The 23,093-nt window shown below is 40.5% G+C and overlaps 1 protein-coding gene across 12 annotated transcripts in view; it reads left to right on the plus strand.

Annotated features, from left to right (window-relative positions):
• PPARD (peroxisome proliferator activated receptor delta) overlaps window positions 1–23,093 on the plus strand; it is an 81,147-nt gene that overhangs the window by 29,453 nt on the left and 28,601 nt on the right. For 7 of the 12 annotated variants that reach the window (XM_044003896.1, XM_044003910.1, XM_044003898.1 and 4 more), the window contains one exon: window positions 2,064–2,135. The exons of the other annotated variants lie outside the window; for them this stretch is intronic. The gene's annotated coding sequence lies outside the window, so the exon portion shown is untranslated. The remainder of the gene's footprint in view (window positions 1–2,063; window positions 2,136–23,093) is intronic. 12 annotated transcript variants of the gene reach the window in all.

Genomic DNA, 23,093 nt, shown 5'->3' on the forward strand with positions numbered 1-23,093 from the left:
CTGCGACATCTTGGGCAAGTCACTTAACACCTCAGTGTCTCAGCCAACTTTCCTAATTGTATACATTGTAGAATAGTGGCTAAACTTTGTGGTGCAGACTAACTGCTATAGGAGATCTAAGGGAGAGGGAGATCAGTGACAGCTGGAATAACAGAGTGTTCATAGAATCCCTTCTTTATTGTAATATAAGCCTCTGAGGTACATCGTACAGTTATGATTATTATTCCTGCGAGGCTCAAGAGAGGTGATGATGCTTGCTCACAGTCAGCTATACATACTACTAATCCCATAGAACTGAGACTTAAATTTGAGGCTTCCAACTCCAAGTTTAATGTAATTTAAATTTTTTTTTGTTCTGAACTTGACAAACACCAGTAAATGAGAATTTTTATGTACAAAGAACAATAAAAGATTTACATATGAAATGTATATAGGTCTACCTGGCCCAGTGCTCTATCCACTGCACCACCTAGCTGCCCTAACTGTACCATTTACTTGGCCCTAAATTTTATATATATATATGTGGTTTTTAGTAATAATAATAATGAGGCCTCATTTATATAGAACTCTAAAGTTGCAAAGCCCTTTACAAACATTCTTATCTCATTGAATCCTCACAGAACCCTATGGAGGTAGGTAGTGTAAATATTCTGGTTTTTATAGGTGAATTGACTAAGAATTGGAGTTTTAATGTGTTATATGTGTCACTCAGAGAAATTAAGAGACTTATTCAAGGGCCCAATATCATTTGGGCCTTGGGCTCATAGACTAGATTATAATTAAGATCCTTTTTAGCTCTAAATCTTAAGACTAACAAAAGCTAGTAAGTGATGAGCCAAGACTTAAAACCCAGGTCTTTTAATACCAAAACTAGTTCTCTTTCCACTGCACCAATTTTATTGTCAGTTTGCTCTTTTTTGTACATCTTGGTTGTATTTCCCCAACCAGACCGTAAGCTTCAGGGCAGGGACTTTGTCTTAAACTTCTCTTTCTGCACATCACCACTTCTGTCTTCAGTAAAACATGGTTTAATTGTCTCTTATTGTATTTCCTACTCTTGGCCAAAAGCATTAGTTAAGAGTATGTCTAAACTTGTGCTATTCCCTGCAGAGTGGGAGGAGGGAGGTGGTTCCCACTTGTTTGTCTCCTGAGAAATACTAAGTCTAGCAGAGGGAGATTTTTGAAATTGTGCCACCTAGATTCATACTAGTAGGTCAAGAGCTCTGCCCTTCCATTTGTCCTCAGTAGCTGTTCACACTGATCTTACTCTGGGAGAAGGGACTGTTGTTTGACTTGCACCTGAGTCACCCAGACAGTTGGGTTTCACCTGACATCCAGGGCCCACCATAACTTTGAAGAAACAACATCAGTTCATGAGGGGCAGCTCTGTCAGTTAGCAAGAGAAGCACTTCTTTGCACGTGCTTCCCCAGTTAGTCTCTTCTTTCTTCCACTTTATTAAATGTTCTTGTCCTTCAACAAGCGCCAAACTTCTGTGGTATGAAACCTTGGGGAACAGAAGTAGGTTATATGTCATTTTTGTTTAGGGAAACTTGCTGAGGACTCTTGCTTTGGGGAAGCACAGCATTCACAGCGTTTTGCCTCTTCTTTATTTATGTTTCATTCTAGTTCCTCCATCTGAATGACATAGATATGTTTGTGGCCACAACTGTTTATGATCGGAAAACAGACTGTATTCTAGGAGCCTTGTTGTGTGTTCTTGGACTCCCAGATTAATCCCTCCTGGTATTTGGTTCATTAAACTAGCAGATAGAGTTGCATCAGTTGCAACTCTGTTAGTTGCTGCTTCTTACCAAGTCCCACAGCGGTGTGCTCCTTATGAGCTAATAGGCTGTTTTCATATCCAATGTCTTATGTTGGAATTCTGCCTTGCTGTCTGTTGCAATGTGTCTGGCTTTTAGGGGGACTGCACCTGGGCCTGTGTCTACGCCATGGAAAGCCTCTTGCATGTGCCACAGCTTTCTTTAGGGTTCGTTTAATATCAGTAAAAACTGAAGCCACCTTAGTAGTATTTCAACTTGAATCATTTCTCCCTGATCTACAGGTTCTTTCTCACTGGCCTCTGTTCCCCTCTCAGACTGACATACCTTGTGCCATCATCCCTTCCACAGACCGGGTAAGCATTCACTCAGGCTGTAGCCAGTGACCGCTTTCCAGCTTGTTCTGGGTGGTTGTTGGCACTCTGCTCCTATTGTGAATTCCATGGTACCATTTGCTTTTAAGCTACATAAAGCGCAATACAAGGATATCAGTGAAGTGAAACCTAGGAAGGAAGTTAGCAGGGATGCTAGAGGTTCTCACTTAACTTTCTTCATTGATACAGTAAAAAGATCACCACAACAGGAGTCAGGAGACTTGATCACTCTGTGTTTGACCTTGGGTAAGTCAGCTAATTTCTTTGGTCCTTTATTTCCAAGTATCATAGAATTATAGACTGTTAGAACTGTAACAAACCTAAAAATCCTGTAGTCTAACCCTTGTTTAAGAAAAAAACCAAGAAACTAAACTAAAAGCTAAATTTGATCAACAGAAGTCAGGCAAAATCAGTGACATGAAAAGAGATGTTATTTTTCACTGTTGTTATTCATTATTTTAAAAAATTGTGATAAAGCAAAAAACCTGATCTAATGAATATTAATCTCTTAATTTGACATTCCAAATTCTCTTATAATTTATGTAGTTATGATCATTTTATGCATATATTATTGACTTAATGCTTTCATATACATTTATTGATGTATAAGCACAGTTCACATACTTCATTTGTAACATTGTATTTTGTTTATGTTATTGTTTCCTTGGCTGTTCCCCTAATGTCGGGCATTTGAGTTCCTAATTTCTTAGAAATTATAGATGATGCTGATACGAACATTTGAACAAATTCCATTTTGCTTCTTTTGGGTAATTTGCCCCAAATTTTATTTATCTGGTTAAAGGGAATAAGCAGAAAACTTGTTATAGATTGCTGTGGTACCAACAATGAATGAGACTATCCATTTCCATGAGTCCTGCCAACATTGGGTTTTGGGGTTTTTTTGGCCATCTTAATTACAGTGCCACATTGTTGTGATAATTTGCATTTCTTTAAATGTTAATGAGGCTGAACATTTTTCAAAGAGATATTTGCTCCTATGTAAATTGTTGGCCTGTTTCCTAAGCACTTGATCAGTGGAATCTGAATATGGACCTTGTGTAATTTTACCAATTCTACATGTGTTTTAGATAGCAAACTTTATCAGTTAGATTTGTCACAAATATTTTCCCACTGTGGTACTTGCCTTTAAACTTTTTAAAAATTTTGTCATACCAGAATAACACAACCACATACCATCTCATACATTCTCCTTCAGTGTTGATCACAGCCCACTGACTTCTTATTTCATGTGAATCTTGTTCATAAATCCTCTTTAGGGTTGACCCAATGCACTGGACAAGTTCATCTCATTCTCTTAATATTTCATCATTACCAGTGCAACATTGGAGCTGAACCCTCTCTTCTGATCATACAGGCTCTTAAGCATATCCCTAGCGTTTGAAAAAACCAGTGTAAGAACCAGTCTAGTCATGAGAGGCTGATCATTGATGAGTTCTTTAACCATTGCAATTGGTGAAACAGGAAAAGACAAACTGGTTCTCAGGCCTCTGTGGTCCCCTTCTACTTCTGCAGCAGCAGAAAAGGAGCAACAAGGTGTTCAGCATCAAATTCTTAGGCTATCTGTGAGCATTAATTTTTTGGGGGGGGGCAGGGCAATGGGGGTTAAGTGACTTGCCCAGGGTCACACAGCTAGTAAGTGTCAAGTGTCTGAGGCCAGATTTGAACTCAGGTACTCCTGAATCCAGGGCCAGTGCTTTATCCACTGTGCCACCTAGCTGCCCCTGTGAGCATTAATTTAATTGATTCCATGATTGTAAGATACATGTCCAGTGACCAGTGAATGAAAAACAGAATTGTATTAATCTGCTCTTTCTTACTATAAATAAAACCTAAGGTCAAAAGGAAGTTGCTCTTAAATAGAAGGATGGCTTACAGGGTCTTTGAGGATCAAATAAAAGAGTTGAAGGAGTTGGTTTTATTGTGTGTCTAAAGGCAACAAAAAAATTTCATGGAACATTTGGTCATTTCATATTACAGTGACCCTGATGAGAATTAATAAAAAGATCATCATGAATAATAATGTAATTGTAGCTGAGCTGCCAACATCAGTCGCAGAAGATGAGAAGGTGGAGAAATTCTACAAAGAACTAGTACAAATCCTTCATTTAAGTGAACAAACATATACTCTAGTACTGGCTGACTTCAATGTAAAGTCCAGTCAAGTCAACAAGCATTTATTGTGCAATACTGTATGGCAGGTGCTGTCCTAAGCAGTGGCTATAAAAATAAGGCAGGGGCGGGGGAGGGGGGGAGAACAGCCCCTCCTCTCAAGAAGCTCACTAAGGAAACAACATAGGTACAAGAATGACGTACAAACAGGATACATACAGTTTAAATTCGGAGCAGTCTCAGAGGAACTGAGGAGGAGTGCGAAAGGCTTCTTGGAGAAGGTGGGATTTGGGGGCAGGTAGGTGTCGAAGTGGATCGAGCACCAGCTCTGGATTCAGGAGCCGGACTCAGACACTTGACCCTTACTAGCTGTGTGACCCATGGCAAGTCACTTAACCCTCATTGCCCAGCTAAAAAAGAAAGAAGGAAGGAAGGAAGGAAAGAAAGAAAAGAAAAGAGAAGGTGGGACTTTAACCAAGACTTAAAGGAAGCCAAGAAGTAGAGATGGGGATGGAAAGAGTTCTAGGTATAGGGGACAGCAAGTGAAAATTCCCAGTTGGGAGATGGAGTGTGGTGTTCAAGGCACAACCATGAGGCCAGTGTCACTGGATCACACGGTGTGTGGAGGACAGCATGCAAATAATTATGAACGAATAACTTATATGTAGGATAATCTGAAGAAAATGTCAAGGGGAAGGCACTAGCTTCAAGGGACACCAGGAAATGCTTCTTGCAGAAAGTGGGATTTTACCTGAGACTTGAAGGAAGCCAAGAGGTAGAAACAAATTGGAAGATCCTCCCAGGTATGGGGGAGACAGCCAGTGAAAAAGCCTCAAGATGGGATATCTTTTGTGAGTAACAGCAAAAAGGCCAGTGTCACTGGATTGTAGAGGATATGGAGAGGAGTAAGTTGGGGTTTTTGTTATTGTTGTTGTTTTCTTTTTTCTTTTTTTTCATTTTTTTCGAGGAGTAAGTTGTAAGAATACTGGAAAGGTAGGAAAGGACCAGATTATGAAGGGCATTAAAAGCCAAAATGAGGGTTTTGTAATTAATCCTGGAAGTAATAGGGAGCCACAGGAGTTTATCGAATAGGGGCAACATGGTCAGGTGTGTGTCACTTTGATAGTTGAATGGAGGAGAGACTGGAGTGGGGAGAGACTTGAGTCAGGGATACCAACCAGCAGATTATTGCAGTGGTTCAGTTGTGAAGTCATGAAGGATTCTTGCCTTTGGGATGCAGTCATTGTCAGAAGAGAGAAGGAGGCATTTACAAAAGTTGTGAAGAAGGTAGAATCCATAGGATTTGCCAACAAATAGGGTGAGAGTGGAAGATGATACTTAGTTGATGAACCTAAGTGACTGAGGCTGTGATAGTACTCTTGACAGTAATAGGGAAGTTAGGAAGAGGGGAGAATTTTGAGGAAAAAATGAGCTGTTTTGGAGATGTTGAGTTTAAACTGTGTGTGAGATATCCAGGTTGAGATGTCAGTAGACAGTTGGAGATGTGAGTGTGAAGAACAGGAGAGAGGTTAGGGCTGGATAAGTAGATCTAGAACTCACCAGCATAGAGATAATTGAATCAAAGAGAGCTGATTATTTCACCAAGGAAAGTAGCCTAGAAAAAAAGAATAGGGCCTCAGATAGAAAGAGGTTAGAGCCAAGTTAGAGTACTTACACCAAAACTAGGGACAAGAGGGTTATTTTTTGTTGTTGTTGGTTTTTTTGGTGAGGGAGTTGAGGTTAAGTGACTTGCCTAGGGTCACACAGCTAGTAAATGTCAAGTGTCAGAGGCCAGATTTGAACTCAGGTCCTCCTGACTTCAGGGCCAGTGCTCTATCCACTGCCCCACCTAGCTGCCCCGAGAAGAGGGTTAAGAGCTCCAGAGAGATCAAGCAGGATGAGGATAGAGAAAAGGTATATAGATATGTCCATTAAAAGATCAGAGGTGACTTTGGAGAGAGCAGTTTCAGTTGAGTGTTGAGAATTGAAGCCAAATTACAGAGTTAAGAAGAGAGTGAAGAAAGAAAATGGAGGCACCAATTATAAATACTTTTCTCGAGTATATCCATGATCAAGGAAAGATATAGAATAATAGCTAGTGAGGATGTATGGATAAAGTGTGGGTTTTTTGAGGATGAGGGATGCACAGGTGTGTTTGTAGACATCAAGGAAGTAGCCAGTATGAAGTATGTTTCAGAATTAGTCATCTGAAATCATTGCATTTGGTCTGAATTCTTTTGTCCTTTACTATTTTTACATTATTGTTTTCCTGCCTCTGCTTTCTTCACTTGCCAGTTCTCACAGGTCTTTTATACCACTTCTAGCACAGAAATTATAATTGAATGTGCTACAACCTACTTATAACTATTCTGTGTTTATATATTTGTAAGTAGAAGGGAAGCAACATTAAATAGAAGAGAGGTGGATTTAATGACAACAGAACTGGGTTTTAATACAGCTCCAGCATTTACTGTCTTTATGGCTATGAGCAAGTCATTTTATCTTTTTTGGCCTCAGTTTCCTTTTCTATACAGTGGAAGGGCAATCATGACCAAACAAGAGGTAGAAAGGATGATGGGAGGGGAAAATGGATTTTTATTACATTAAATTAAAAAGTTTTCAAACAAGCAAAACCAGTACAGTCAAAATTAGAAGGGAAGCAGGGCAGCTAGGTGGCACAGTGGATAGAGCACCAGCCCTGCTCTCAGGAGGACCTAAGTTCAAATCTGGCCTTGATACTTACTAGCTGTGTGACCCGGGGCAAGTCACTTAACCCCAATTGCCTCACCAAAAAAAAAAGGGGGAGGGGGAAGCAAGGGGAAAAAATTACAGCAGTTTTTCTGGTTAAAGGTATAATTTTGCATATATAGGAAGATGAGCCAAATTTATAAAAATAAGAGCCATTCCTCAATTGGTAAGTGGTTGAAGGATATGAACTGGCAGTTTTCTTTTTTTTTTCCTGCATCAGTCATGTTGCGAAAGAAGAATCAGGGGGCAGCTAGGTGGCGCAGTGGATAGAGCACTGGCCCTGGAGTCGGGAGTACCTGAGTTCAAATTTGGCCTCAGACACTTAACACTTACTAGCTGTGTGACCCTGGGCAAGTCACTTAACCCCAATTGCCTCACTAAAAAATAATAATAATAATAATAAAATGAAAGAAGAATCAGAACAAAAGGGAAAAACCTCAAAGAAAAAAGAATAGAAATAATATGGTTCAAGCTGCATTCAGATTCCACAGTTATTTTTTCTGGATGTGGAGAGCATTTTCCATCATGAGTCTTTTGGAATTGTCTTGTATTATTGTATTGCTGAGAGGAGCTAAGTCTATCACAGTTGATCATCTAAAAGTGTTGCTGTTACTGTGTACAATGTGCTCCTGGTTCTGCTCACTTCACTCAGCATCAGTCCACTTAAGTCTTTCCAGATTTTTCAGAAATCTGTCTGCTCATCATTTCTTATAACGTAATTGAACAGGCAGTTACCAAAAGAAAAAAAAGCTATTCATAGAGGTATGAAAAAATGCTCTAAATCACTATTTTTTTTGGTTTGTTTTTAGTGAGGCAATTGGGGTTAAGTGACTTGCCCAGGGTCACACAGCTAGTAAGTGTTAAGTGTCTGAGGCCAAATTTGAACTCAGGTACTCCTGACTTCAGGGCCGGTGCTCTATCCACTGTGCCACCTAGCTGCCCCCTAAATCACTATTGATTAGAGAAATGCAGATTAAAACAACTCTTTGAGGTACCACCTCGCACCTATCAGGATGGATAACCATAGGGACACTAACATACCATTGATGGAGCTTGGAACTGCCCCAACTATCCTGGAGAACAATTTGGAACTATGCCCAAAGGACTGTAAAACTTTGACCCAGCAATATTACTACTAAGCCTATACCCCCAAAGGAATCAAAGGAGAAAGAAAAGGACACATATGTACAAAATATTTATACCAGTTCTTTCGGTGGCAAAGAACTGGAAACTTAGGAAATGCCCACCAATTAGGGAATGGCTGAACAAGTTGTCATATGTAATTGTAATGAAATTCTATTTTGCTGTAAGAAATGATGAAGGAAATGGTTTCAGAAAAAACTGAGACGACTTATATGAAATGATGCAAAGTCAAGTGAGCAGAACTAGGAGAACATTGTACACTATAACAGCAATATTGTAACAATAACTGGCTTAGCTTCTCTGATCAATAAAATGATCCATAACAATCCCAAAGGACTCATGATGAAAAATGCTATCTACTTCCATAGAGAGAGGTGATGAATTCTGAGTGTAGATTGAATACATTTTTTTCTTGCTCCCCCCCCCCCATAGTGTAGCTAATATGGAAATATTTTGCATAACTTCATATAATAAGTATCGTATCTCTTGCATTTCTATTAGGTGAAAGAGGGAATTGAGGGAGAGAGATAATTTGGAACTGAAAATAAAAATAAAAAAAAATTTTTTAAACAACATGAGAGGAGCAGCTAGATGGTGCAGTGGATAAAGCACCGGCCCTGGAGTCAGGAGTACCTGAGGTCAAATCCGGCCTCAGACACTTAACACTTACTAGCTGTGTGACCCTGGGCAAGTCACTTAACCGCAATTGCCTCATTAAAAAAAAACCAACATGGGAAGGTAATAATATCTACACAGTCTGCCTCAGAGAGTTGTTGTGAGGAAAATGCTTTGCAAATCACTATATAAATGTGAACTATGATTATTATTCTGTTCACACAGCTATGTTGTTTCTGATGATACCCTCCATTTCTTCTTATACAGTTTAAATAATGCTACTCCATTTTCTTTTTTCAAATTTAACTGACCTGTCTGGGATATGGTTCAGTGCATGATATGAAGTATAAATCTAAATTATTCTCTATGCTGATCTCCAGTTGTTCCAACAACTTCTATTAGATCATTTCTTTTCCCTTTCTAACACCATCCTTGTACAGTTTTAAGAAACTGTGGCCTATAGAGTGAATGACTTATCCAGTGTCGCTAAGCCATCCTGTAGTTATTTACCTGCTCACAAACTATGCAAATATTCTTTGAAAAGTGTAAAAATACTGTTTTTAAATGGTTTGTTCTAAAAGATTATTTCTACTTGGTAATATCACCTATCCTTTTGTTTTCTAATTTTCATTCAGAAAACAGTAAGTTCCTAGTAAATAAATAGCACTGGTGTTTTGGACAATAAAAAAATAAGTATAAACTGTAGGTCTTGCACTCAGGAAGCTTATGATCTAGTTTTAACTATACATATATATCACAGGGAATAGGAGGAGATAAGGCTGAAAAGGTAAATTGGGTCCAGGTTATAGAGGCCCTTGAAAGTCAGACTAATAAGCATTGTGGACTTTATCCTATAGGTAATAAGAAGCAGTTTACTTCCTTCTATGTCTTTTCCTTGCCTCTTCATAAAAACAGCTGAAGGAACTTTAAAAAAAAAAAAAACTTTTTTTCAATTAAAATTTTTTTCTCTCCCTCCCACCCACTCCACCACTATCCCATTAAAAAAAAAGGAAAAACAAAGCCTTTGTATCATACATACATACACACATACATACAAGTGTGTATATGTGTAGTCATATTTATATATATATATATATGTGTGTGTGTGTGTGTGTGTGTGTGTGTGTATGTATATATATGTGTGTGTATGTATATATATGTAGTCAAGCAAAATCATTCCCACATTGGCCAGGTCTATATATCTGTGTCTCTATCTATCAGTCTACATTTTGAGCCTGTCACTTTTCTCCCAAGAGTTGTGCATAGCATGTTTTATCATGAGTCCTCTGGAATCATGGTTGGTCAATGAGTTGATGAGAGTTCTTAAGTCTTTCAATGTTGTTTGTTTTTGCAATATTGTTGTTATTCTATAAATTGTTTCCCTGGTTCTACTCACTTTGTTATTTGAAATATTGTGGGACTAGCCTGTTTCTGTCTAAATCATTGGGGAACTAGGCTGGGGTTTCTAAAATATTACCATTTATAAATTAATGGGTATTGCACCAGTTTAGGGAGTAAGCATTTATTAAATCATATTAAATGTTAGGAGAGCATTGACCACATTTAACACAAGCCAACCCCCCCCTCCCCCGCACCATATTGTCTCTAAGAGAGAGCACATGACTCCAAGCAGAGTTAAGAAGCCCTGCATTACCTAAAGAGGAGAGAGCTCAGCTACTGGACAGCCTTCCTCACCTAGCTTGGGACCCTGAATGGCATTCACCTTGTGGTCTGTCTTTTTCCTCTTCTGATCGAAGTGGCACTTACACATTGATCAAAGCTAATTGGCTAGAATCATTCACTTCCATTGGTTGATGTGACATGAAGGTGGCCCATATTAAAATGAGCTGTACTGTGCTGACATTGGGGGTCTAGTGCAAAGACAAACCTCCTGAGGGCAAAGGCGCTTTCAGATAGGTGTGGTTTTAGCTAGGCACAAAGAGTCTTATCTCTAATGCACCTTTGGGCTGGCTCTGAAAGAGACCAGCCAGAGTTCCTGAGTTAAACCTTTGAGTGGGGAGGTCCCTGGGTCCTCCCCAAAACCCATTATTATGGGTTTCTCATAACACTAAATTCAAAATCAGTTTATAAATGTCTTCCCAGTTTCTTTGAAACATTACATTTATATACTATACTATATATTTATGTACACACACATACACACATACATATATTTATCCCCAGAGTATGAGTAATCTTATAGTTTCCAATTCTTTGCCAACACAAAATGAACTACCAGGGACATCTAGATGGCATAGTGGTTAGAATGTTGTGCCTGGGGTCAGGAAGACCTGAGTTCCAATATGGCCTCGGATATTAGCTGTGTAATCCTAGGCAAGTTACTTAACCTCTTTTTACCTCAGTTTTCTCATCTGTAAAATGGGAATAATAATAGTATCTACCACCCAGGGTTGTTGTGAGCATTAAATGAGATAATAATTGTGAAGTACTTAGCACAGTGCCTTAGCATAGTAAGCACTATATAAATGCTAGCTATTATTGTAAATACTTTTGTAGATATGGGTAATAAAGGAATCTTTTCACTGACTTGGGAGGGGGGATCAGTTTAGAAAGGAATTATTTCTTCATTTGAGTTCATTTTGGGGGCAGCTAGTTGGTGTAGTGGATAAAGCACCAGCCCTGAATTCAGGAGGACCTGAGTTCAAATCCGGCCTCAGACACTTGACACTTACTAGTTGTGTGACCCTGGGCAAGTCACTTAACCCTCATTGCCCTGCAACACACACAACAACATGTGAGTTCAATTGTCAACCTTAGACTGAAAATTGGGTTCCAAGTCTAGGCCCTAACTACATCACCACACTTTGCCTAATGGTGAAATTGAAGAGCTGTTGAAGGAGTGGCTTATGGGGTGGGAGGAAGGGAGAGAGGGCATGCGCAGTGATTGTACAGTGTCTTGTTAGTATCTGAGAAGCAGCTTGTGATATGCCACAGTTATTAAATTTTACCATATTTTTTCCAGAAGGGGAAAAATGCTAAGTGTCTTGTTGGTGGCATGCAGATCTAGACGTACCTGACAGTAGTTTCATGGGCTTACATTTGTAAATGAGCTTATCTCCTCCCACAGTTAGATTGTTGTATTTTTCCTATACTCAGAAACCAAGAAGAATAGCACCAACCATGTGAGATTCAGCTGATAAATGGAAAGAGAAAAAAAGCTATCCTCTCAGTTTTCTGACTGTCACTGTCCCCTTAGGTAAGCCACTAGCCTCTTCAGGCAGATTGTGCTTTTTCCAGCCACCTTTGGAATAAATTACTCGGCTGTGTTACAAAGGTGAGTTGTCAAAATGCCAGTGCCTGGCCCTGCCCAAACAGGGAAGTGTTAGAAAGCACCTCCTCGAACTATAGCCAAACCCTGTAGTGCTTGGGACACAGCCCAGGGAATCTCAGACTCGGCTCTGTCGACCCAGGAGGGCAGCCTGAATGGAGAAAGGTACCCACTCAGTTTGTACACCAAGGAGGAATGGGAGGGGGAAGAGAATCCCAGAACTGAGCTAGGCAGGCAGGTTATTGTGGGGAGGAAGTGCTTCCTACTGGATGCTGAAAGGACTCCTCAGCAGGGATTCTCCAAAGGAGAGCTCCCTCCAAAGTCATTTATGTGGGAGACAGGGTTCTGGAGGGTGAGCATCAGCTTTGGCTCAGCTCCAGCAGCTTCCTCCACAGCTAGGTTGTTTCTGCCTTAGAAAGTAGATACTTGTTAAGCCTTCCTCATAGTCTAGGTGACTGGCCAGACGAAATCCTACTTTCATTATCAGGTGTGCCTCTGTGGAGGAAGGTTGTCTTAGTGGGCAGGGAGAGTGAGAGGAGTAGTTGGCCTGGAAGGTTTTCGTGCTCCTTTACAAACCATTTTCAAGGTGTTTGAGCTATCATTAGCTAACTTTGCATTCTTCATCCCTAATTGTCTGGTCAGTCATTTCTCATAGATATCCAGGAAAAGGATCAGAATTCCTGACTTTTCCAAAAGGCCAAGAGCCAGGGTCCCTGTTGGGAAGCAAACCATGCCCTGGGACAAGGTAGCAGCTGTGCTCAGTGTACTATGCTCTGTTACATACAGTCCAGCTCTCAGGAAGTGAGATGAAACAATGTGTTCCCTTTCATCTCTTCCAGAGGGACCTGCTACCCTCCTGTTCTGGTTGTTTCTGTTCCATATGTGTCCTTGGTTATTGGGCAGGTGGGTACAGCTGAGTTATATTTTCTGCTCTGGATGGCAGAGTGGGTAGTAATTTTGAAGATAGTGTGGGACTTATGGAATGAAGGAGCATTGGGGAGTGACAGAGCCCTGAAAAGAAAATGTGGTATGTAAGCATAAACTCTAAATGGCTAGTCTAAACATTCAGTAAACACTAGCAGTTCCTCAGTAGTTCTTTTTTCCCCCTCTGTAGTTCTTAAGGTTTTTTTCTTTTACCTGGTGATTAAGAGATTGTAGAAGGGTATGTGTAAGATTCTTCCCCAAACTGGGCTGAATTTCCAAGCTAGTAATCATTAAGTCACTTCATTACTGTGAGTTTCTCCAGTTCATCCATATTAGCATGAATCTTCCTCCTTCTCTCTGTTCTGTGACTCTGGGAGCCCCAGAGTGAGATCACCGTTTTAATTACCAGCACTGTCACTGAGTAGGTATGCCAGCTGCTCCTCCATCACTGTTGTCAGACCTGTGTAAATGCCAAAAGCTACTGAGTTCAGTGTCTCTGTGAATGACTTGTGCTGGGAGACCAAGTGGGGTCTTGATTCTGTTAGGACTCCTGGAGATTTTTTTCATGATGGAATTCTTATCATTTTTATTGATTATTTTGCTTTTATGTCATTTATTTCCAAATATGTCCTTTCTCTCTTCCTCTGCTCGGTGAGGGGAGGCCTTTTAACAAAAATTGAAAGAAAAAAAAAGCAGTTCAGCAAAATGAAAACACTTCAACCATCTCTGAAAGGATATGCAATTTCCCACTCGTAAAACCACCCTAACCTGTGCAGTGAAGAAGGTTCCTCGATATTTGACTCCATTAAATCTTGTTTTCTTTGTCCTCTAAGTCTTTAGCACCACCCTAGTTTTCCCTTTCCTTCCTTGGGAGTTTATGTTTTTCAAATATTTGTTGACCAAGATCTCTATCTAGGACCTTAAAAATCAACCCAAGAGAAGGCCAGCATGGAAATGTAAGACCTGAAAGCCAACATTAAAGTGTTTTCGAAAATCTATCAGCTCCTGGAATAGGACAAAACTTTCCATCGTATTGTAAATATTTGTCCTTAATTCATGAGCTGCCTTCTCCCATATGAGATTCAGGAATTCTGTTCTGAATTCAGTTCAAGACCTTTCTTGAGCACCTCAGGGTGCTGTGCTAGGCACTCTGAGGATGATACAAAAATGAACAAGACCAGGGGGCAGCTAGGTGGCGCAGTGGATAAAGCACTGGCCCTGAATTCAGGAGTACCTGAGTTCAAATCCGACCTCAGACACTTGACACTTACTAGCTGTGTGACCCTGGGCAAGTCACTTAACTCCCATTGCCCTGCCCCCCCCCAAAATGAACAAGACTATTCTTGTGATAGAGAGATTAAAAACTCTTTTGGTCTCAAACTCTTCATCTAAAAATGAGTTAGACTAGATGAGATCCTCTAATGTCCTTTTTGGGTACAAAATTTGTAATGGTAATAACTCAGGTTTAAATAGCATTTGAAGGTTTATAGCTTCTTTAGTAAATAGTATAAATATTGTCATTCCCATCTTACAGATGAGGAGACTGAGTCTTGGGTTAAATGACTCACCAATGTTCCCAAAGCTTTAATGTGTCCAAGCCAGAATTTGAAACCATCTGTTGACTTGAAACTTGGTGCTGTTGTATTGTTCCATGCTATCAATGACCATTCACAAGTAACTATACTATGTAGTAAGGGGTTATAAATGCTTGAGAAAAAATACAAAGACCTATTGTGAGTAGGGGGAAATGACAGCTTCTGAGTGAAGGGAAACTGAGGCCACAGGAAGTTAAAGGACTCACCTAGAGGTGAGAAATGCTGGAAGCACATCAACAAAAGCCACGACTAGAAACTAAATCTCCCCAACTCAATAGTGTTTTTCCACTACGCTACAGAATCTTTTTCCTCTTTACAGGAAGGAAGAAATGCTACAGGCAGAGAATAATAATAGTAGTTCACATTTGTACACTGCATTAAGGTTTGAAAAGTGCTTCTGTCACAAGAGCATTGAAATAGGAAGTGAAAGTATTATAGACAACATGGTGAAATTTAGAGTAAGTTAATACATTTAGGTGGAGTCAGAATTGATTGGCCAGTTCCGCCTGAAGAATATTCATGTTAGCCAGGAGAAGACTTTGTCAAAAACAAAAGTACACAGTTTGGGGATAGCACAAGTTGGGAAGGAGAGCAAAAACATTGGGGTGACAGTGTTGGGAAGGACTTATCAACCAAAGAACAGACTTAGGACCAATGGATAAAAGTTAGACAGATTTTGGTTAGTAGAAGGGAGCTCTTCCCCACGAGGAGAGCTCTCCCACTATGGGTAGTAGGTAACCTTCTACTGCTGAACATTTTCAGGCAAAGGCCTAATAACTGCCCATCATCAGTGATAGACAAAAGGTTTTGTGTTGTGAGGGAGGCTGAATTGACTCAGTTCCATTTCAGTTCTTAGGTTCTATGATGTGACCCCATCCATAAGCTTAATGTTCATGTATGAATGCTAATAAAGTATTCTGGGAGCCTTAAAGGAAATAGGTTACCCCCTACATGGGTACTGCACATGTCCTTCCTAGGAGCTAGAGCCTGGATGTAAAGATGCTTCCCTGGAGACACTATTCACCAGCCCCATAACTTTGGAGACTCTTTTCTCTTGGTTTCTGTGACAGCACATGATCATGGTTCTCCCTCTTCTTTGAGTATTCCTTCATTTTCTTTTGCTGACTCCTTCCTATTCCTTCAATGTAGTTATTTTTAAAGTTTGGCCCGTGGAGCTCTATTCTTTGTTGCCACACTCTTAATTTGGACATCTTATTTATTCCTGGGGTTTCAGCTATCACCACTGTTCAGATGACTCCCAAATCTTTGGCCATAGTTTACCTCTGTCTTAAATACCAGTCTGCCTGCTATATATTTCTCCCTGCATTGTCACACTTGCACCTCATACTTAGCATGTCTAAAACTGAACTCATCGCCTTTCCTCCCAAGCTTGCTTTCTCCTTATTGCCATATTTCTGTCAGTGACTCCACTATTCTGATCCCCAGGGCTTGAAATTATGGAGTAATTTCTTTTTCTCTTCCTTTTTTCTTGTCCCTAATAGTCAGTCTGGTAAATTATTCCTTGATAACATCTGCCCATTCCCATAATCTCCACCTTATTCAAGGCCTTTATTACCTGACAGTTGGTCTTAACTGATTCCTAAAGTACTAATTGGATCATGTCCCTCCCTTCAGATACCTTCATTGCCTCCATGTTGCCTATAGAATAGACTGTTTTATTTACCCTGGAAATCTAGTCCTGTCTCTAGTCCCCCTAGTCTCATCATTGTTCTCTGAACACACCTTGCTGCTTCTCATGTCTTCTTTTCTCAATCCCTTTCTTCTGCTTGGAGTACCCATCTCCATCAAGAGTCTACAAATCCTTGAAGACTGTCCACTTACCATCTTGGTCATAAAGCTTTTACAAAGGAGGGAGCCATCTCTTCCTTCCAACCCCAGTCATACAGACAGCACTTACTTTATATTGCCTTGTATCGGAGTCACTAGGTCTCAGGAGGCTAGAAGGATAGGCCATTACAGCCTGTTCTTCCTCAGGGTTGTAAACTCTGTGAAGGCAGGAACTTGGCTAATTCCTCATTTCACACCGTCTGCTGGATTCCTGTGGTGTGTCTCTGGCAGTAAATCTTCTACCTTGTGTTGGAGAGATTGCTCTTCTCTGCTTCCTCAGTATTCCCCCCTTCCTCATTCCCAGCATTTTTATAGCAATGTATACTGACCCTGCTTTAAGTTGCATTAGCTGCTTTTTACAATGAATTGGTGAGAACAGTTTCCCCCTAGTGAGGAAATCCCATGGACAAGTGAACCCCCTAAACTCCCGGTCCTTAGAACCTTGAATTATTGAACTATTTTCTTTGTTTGCACTGTTATCCTGTCACAATAATCCTGGTTTGGCTCTTCGATTGTCTTGTATCCTGTCCCTTTCCCTGGAAGTCAGGAAGCACTGATGTTTTCCCATTTCTAACCTAAATCCCCATTCATGATCTCTTCTGTGGGGAGTGGGGTGGGAAGATCAGGGTACTGCAGTTCTTCTCAGTAATCCTGCCCACTCTTGTGGCCTTACTCTTTCCCCTTGCTATGAGTCTGTCCTCTCCCTTAATATTTCACTGATTTGTACTTCACCATTGAGAAGAGCATCCTAACTTCATTCCCTGTTCTCCCCCATAGAGAGGTAAATAGAACTCTGGATGTGGAATCAGGAAGGCTGAGTTTCAAATTGTGCCTTTGAAAGTTGACAGCTGTGTGAGTTTAGACAAATCATTGAATTTCTCTGATCCTCAATTTCTTTATCTGTAAAATGGGGTTAATGATACCTTTCATAGTGTTGTTACAGAGCCCTAGTGATATACTGTGTGTAAAGAGCTTTTCAAGCCTTAAATATCGTGTAGTATTATTGTTATTGTTAATAAGGGTAAGGCTTCACACTCAGAATTTGCCTGCCTCTAACCCTAGGAGATGAGTTTATAAATGTCACAAAAATGGAAGCAGCATATGCTCTGACCTTCTATGTTCAAGTGGGTGTTCAGAAGCATTGGATGGGCATGAAGGGGTCATTGCAGAAGGAGTACAGAAATACTCTGAATCATCATTGCCTTGGTGGTAGATAGTTCTTGGCTAGACTTACCATGCTAATTGACTCTCCCACAGCACATTGCTAAGTTGTGATCTCTGCTTCCCAGACGTTTATGAGTATTTCAAGGGAGTGGTTTTGTATTGTTTTAGCGAAGGGAAGCAGCCTCCACTGCCATTACCCCTCTTGCATTTTACACCCTGGTTGGATTAGGGTGACAGTGAGCAGTGGACTTCTTAGAAAATCTTAAGGGATGTGATATAATTTGAGGAGATGGATAGCTGTGACTTGAAGAATGAAGCAGATGGATGGGTTCTGAACTAGTAGATTGTCATTTAGTCCATATCCCTGACTCCAGGGAGAACTGAACTTTCAGAAAGCTAATATATTCATGCATCTTAAATTGCTACTTCAGTATTCAACCAGTGTTTATTAAGCACCTACTCTGTGCAGAGCAGGTGCTAGGGGAAATCCAAAATTTAGATTAAGATCTAATCCAACCCTCTGGTAGAATGATGAAACACTCTTGAGACAGATAGCAATAATGTACAATGTTATATAACTACATCAGATAGAAAAGGAAAAAAAGCCCTATATGGACCCAGGGAAGAGCAAGTAATGAAGGACTTAGCCAAACCATCTAAGAAATATCATTTTCTCTAGAAGGAGAGGTGTTATAGGTTGGATCATAGTATAAAAGAACCTGCCAATTCTGAATCCACTTAACTATCAATAGCTAACCTATATCTCTTCAGCCTCTAAGAATTTAAGGTCCAAATAAAACTGGACCTCCTACCACCTGACACCTATCAGACTGGCTAATATGACAAAAAAGGAAAATAATAAATGTTGGAGAAGCTGTGGAAAAATTGGAACACTGATGCATTGTTGGTGGACTGTGAACTGATCCAACCATTCTGGAGAGTAATTTGGAACTATGCCCAAAGGGCTATAAAGCTGTGCATACCCTTTGACCCAGCAATACCACTATTAGGTCTTTTCCCCAAAGAGATCATAAAAAAGGGAAAAGGACCCACATGTACAAAAATATTTATAGCTGCTCTTTTTGTGGTGGCAAGGAATTGGAAATTGAGGGGATGCCTACCAGTTGGGGAATGGCTGAACAAGTTGTGGTATATGAATGTAATGGAATACTATTGTGCTGTAAGAAACGATGAGCAGGGGTCAGCTAGGTGGTGTGGTGGATAAAGCACTGGTCCTGGATTCAGGAGTACCTGAGTTCCAATCTGGCCTCAGACACTTGATACTTACTAACTATGTGACCCTGGGCAAGTCACTTAACCCTCATTGCCCTGTTCAAAAAAAAAAAAGAAAAGAAACCATGAGCAGGGGCAGCAAGGTGGCACAGTAGATAGAGCACCGGCCCTGGAGTCAGGAGTACCTGAGTTCAAATCCGGCCTCAGACACTTAACACTTACTAGCTGTGTGACCCTAGGCAAGTCACTTAACCCTAATTGCCTCACTTAAAAGAAAAAGAAAAAAATAAAAGAAGAGAAGAGAAAAGAAAAGAAAAGAAACAATGAGCAGGTGAATTTCAGAGAAACCTGGAAGGACTTACATGAACTGATGCTGAGTGAGATGAGCAAAACCAGGAGAACATTGTACACAGTATCAACAACATTATGTGTTGATCAACTGTGATAGAATTGACTCTTCTCAGCGATACAGTGGTCCGAGATAGTTCCAAAGGACTCAGGATGGAAAATGCTCTCTAAATCCAGAAAAAAAGAACTAGAATCTAGATGCAGATTGAACCATACTATTTATATTTTTTTGTTTGTTTTTCTTTTTTGAGGTTTTTCCCTTTTGCTCTGATTCTTCTTTCACAGCATAACTAATGCAGTAATATGTTTAATGTGATTGTACATATATAACCTATATCAGATTGCTTGCTGTCTTGGGGAGGGAGAAAAATTTGAAACTTATAAATCTTATAAAAAACAAATGTTGAGGGGGCGGCTAGGTGGCACAGTGGATAAAGCACCAGCCCTGGAGTCAGGAGTTCCTGAGTTCAAATCCTGCCTCAGACACTTGACACTTACTGGCTGTGTGACCCTGGGCAAGTCACTTAACCCCCATTGCCCTGTAAAAAAACAAACAAACAAACAAATGTTGAAAACTATCTCTACGTAGAAAATAATAAAATAAAATACTTTTATGAAAAAACAAACAAATAAACAAAAAAACTGGACCTCCATCTAGTGTATCAGAGGTCCTAGGGGAATATGGGGAAGAGAGGTAGGCTCTCTGGGTCTCCATAGCCTTCGAACCATGATAAATACTTTTTTTTTAATTCTGGGAAATGAGAAGTGTGAATGGTGGGACTAGAAGGAACGTCAGGGACTGAGTCACAGAAATTAAGAGTTAGAAGAGACCTCAGTGGCCGTTTTGGCCAACCCCTTTCTTTTTTTGGTGAGGTAATTAGAGTTAAGTGACTTGCCCAGGGTCACACAGCTAGTAAGTGTCTGCGGCTGGATTTGAACTCAGGTCCTCTTAACTCCAGGGCCAGTGTTCTATCCACTGAGCCAAGTCAACCCCTTTCTGAAAACAGATTCCTTCTAAGGCACACAAGTGGAAGATCACTACCTCCTGAAGCATTCTGTTCCACTTTTGGTTAGCCCTCATTATTAGGAAGGTTTCCTAACATTAAACCTTAATTTGTCTCTTTCTATAACTCCTGATTCTGTCCTCAAGGTTAAAGAGAACAAAACAGAATAAAATAAAATCCTTCTTCATAAGACCCCCCAAGTACTTGTCTCTGGGAGCCTTCTCCTCTTCAGGCTCAATATCTTCAATTCCTTCCACAGATCTTCTTATGACATGAACCCAAAGCCATCTACTCAAATCCCTTCATTTTACAGATGGGGAAAATGAGGCCCAGAGGTGGGAAGTGATTTGCCTAAGAACACATTGTAGTAGAGCTGAGACTAGAACCCAGAGCTTCTGCCTATACAGCCTAGGGCTCTATCCCAACATCATACAGTTTCCACTTATGTCTGAATGGCAACCCCAGCTTCAGGCTGGTTCCATTATATGCAAGTTTGTGGTACTGTCTCTCCCTCTAGCTAATGAATTTTCCTCTCCTCTTCCCTTCATTCTGATGGCAGATTTTTCTAGGGCCCCTGCTTCCATCTTCCTGTTTTCAGGTCAGTGAGTAAAGATGGTGGGTAGTAACTTAGCCTCTCGATTGGCCTTGCCTTTCTGAGCATTCTGGGAACTGAAAGCCAAGGATAACAGAAAACCTGAATGACTCCTTAGTGTGCAGAGAAAGGGATCTCTTTCCAGATTTTGTTCCCACTGCCCCTCAGCCTAGCTTGTCCTGGGAATGGAGACAGAGCAGTTGCTTCCAAAGTCTGTACTGTTCCAGTCCTCTAGGTTGTTGTTATACTGAGTCTGCTTCCTGTTTCAAACTCTGAAGCAGCTGTCTTTCTTCTCCTAAGCTCTCCACCTCCTCCTTCTGGTGCTCTTGTAACAGCTCCACATTGTTCTTGGAACATTGTTGTTTAGCTTTGTGTTTGATACTTCGGTGCTACAGTTTCCCAAATGTGGGCTAGGTTGTTTCTTCTTCCTGTAAGATGCTCTGTACTCTGCTTTCTAGTAGGTACAGCCAGTGAGCTTCCTTCTAAGCCAGAAGCAGTCTCTTCTTTCACTACCAAACAGAGACTCCAAGTGTGGGGCTCTTACCACACTGTTACCCAGACTTCCCCAGTTCACTATACCATGGGCCAGCCTCACCAGCCTTCTCACAGAATCATCCAAGGAATATCATTCTTGCCTCATCTCCTCTCCTCTGCCTTTCACAGCCCATAGAGCTCTCTTTGGCCTGTCAAAGCCTCAAAAATAACATCACTTTTTCTTTCTTTTTTTTCCTTCTTTTTAAAAAAATTTTAGTATTTTATTATTTTCCAGTTACAGATAAGGATAGTTTTCAACATTTGTTTTCATAGGATTTTTAGTTCCAAATTTTTCTCCTACACTCTCTTCTATCCCTCCTCCCCAAGACAGAAAGCAATCTAATATAGGTTATATATGTGCAATCACATTAAACTTATTTCTGCGTTATTCATATTGTGAAAGAGGAATCAGAGCACAAGGGAGAAACCTCAAAAAAGAAGGGGGAAAAACCAAACAAAAAACAAAAAAACAGCCCAAAAGTAGAAACAGTATGGTTCAATCTGCATTCATAAACCACAATTCTTTTTTCTGGAAGTTGAGAACATTTTCTATCATGAAGTTCTTTTAAATTGTTTTGGACCATTGCATTGCTTAAAAAGAGCCAAGTCTATCACCATTTTTCATCACACGATGTTGCTGTTACTATGTACAGTGTTCTCCTGGTTCTGCTCCTCTCAGTCAGCATCAGTTCATGTAAGTCCTTCCAGGTTTCTCTGAACTCCTCCTGGTCATCATTACTTTTCACATTGATTTTTTAAAAAATTTCATTCTAAATTTTCTTCCTCCCTCCCTCCTCGACCCTCCCTATGAAATCCAGCAATTCAGTATAAGTCATACGTGTGCAGTTATGCAAAATATCTTCTCATTAGTTAGGTTGAATGACATCTCTTCTAACGGGGGCCTACTGACCCCTTCTCCACACCCCAGCCTACTGACTGCTCAGTGCAAACATGAGGAATAAGTAAGTGGGTCACAGATAGCCAGAGCCTTCATTGGATTTAGAACTAAATAAACGGCTGGACTCAGAGAATGGTATTTAATGACTCGATGTCATCTTAGAAGTAGACCTGCAGTGGAGTGGAATCTGTTCAGCCCCATACTGTTTAGCATTTTTAACAATATTTGTATAATGGTATGGACTCCATCCTGATCACATTTGCTACTGACACAAAGTTGGGAAGGATAGTTAGTACACTCAGTGACAAAACTGGCATCCCAAAAGATCTTGACTGGCCAGAGCATTGGGCTGAAGCTAATAAAATAGAATTTAATTATAAGGATAAAGAAGAGCTTAAATTCTCCACTGTCTTTATCCTTTCCTCACACTTTTGATTCCCCAACCCTTTAACTTGGGTCAAAAACCAAACAAATAACTGTACAAGTACAGGATGGCAGAGGGAGGTATGAACAGCAGTTTGTCTGGGAAAAAAAAAACATCTGGGGTTTGGTGGAGTACAAATTCAGTGTAAGTCAAAAATTATCTCATGCCAAAAATTCCACCGTGATCTTGGGCTGTGTCAAGGGAGGTGGAGCTGTTGGCTCCGCTGTACTTTACCCTGGTCAGACCACACACAAGAGGAGGAGCATGTTCAGTTCTGGGCGACAGAGTTTAGGAAGGACAGTGATAGGCTGGAAACTGGGAGAATGTGCAGTAGAGGGAAATGAGGATGGTGAAGAGCTGTGAGTCCATGCCATATGGGGATCAGGTGAAAGAACTGGAGGCATTGAGCTCAAAAAGAGAATGGAAGAGCCTGCTAGCTGTCTGTGAGTGC

Source organism: Dromiciops gliroides, chromosome 4 (assembly GCF_019393635.1).
Source record: "Dromiciops gliroides isolate mDroGli1 chromosome 4, mDroGli1.pri, whole genome shotgun sequence".
Taxonomy (NCBI): domain Eukaryota; kingdom Metazoa; phylum Chordata; class Mammalia; order Microbiotheria; family Microbiotheriidae; genus Dromiciops; species Dromiciops gliroides.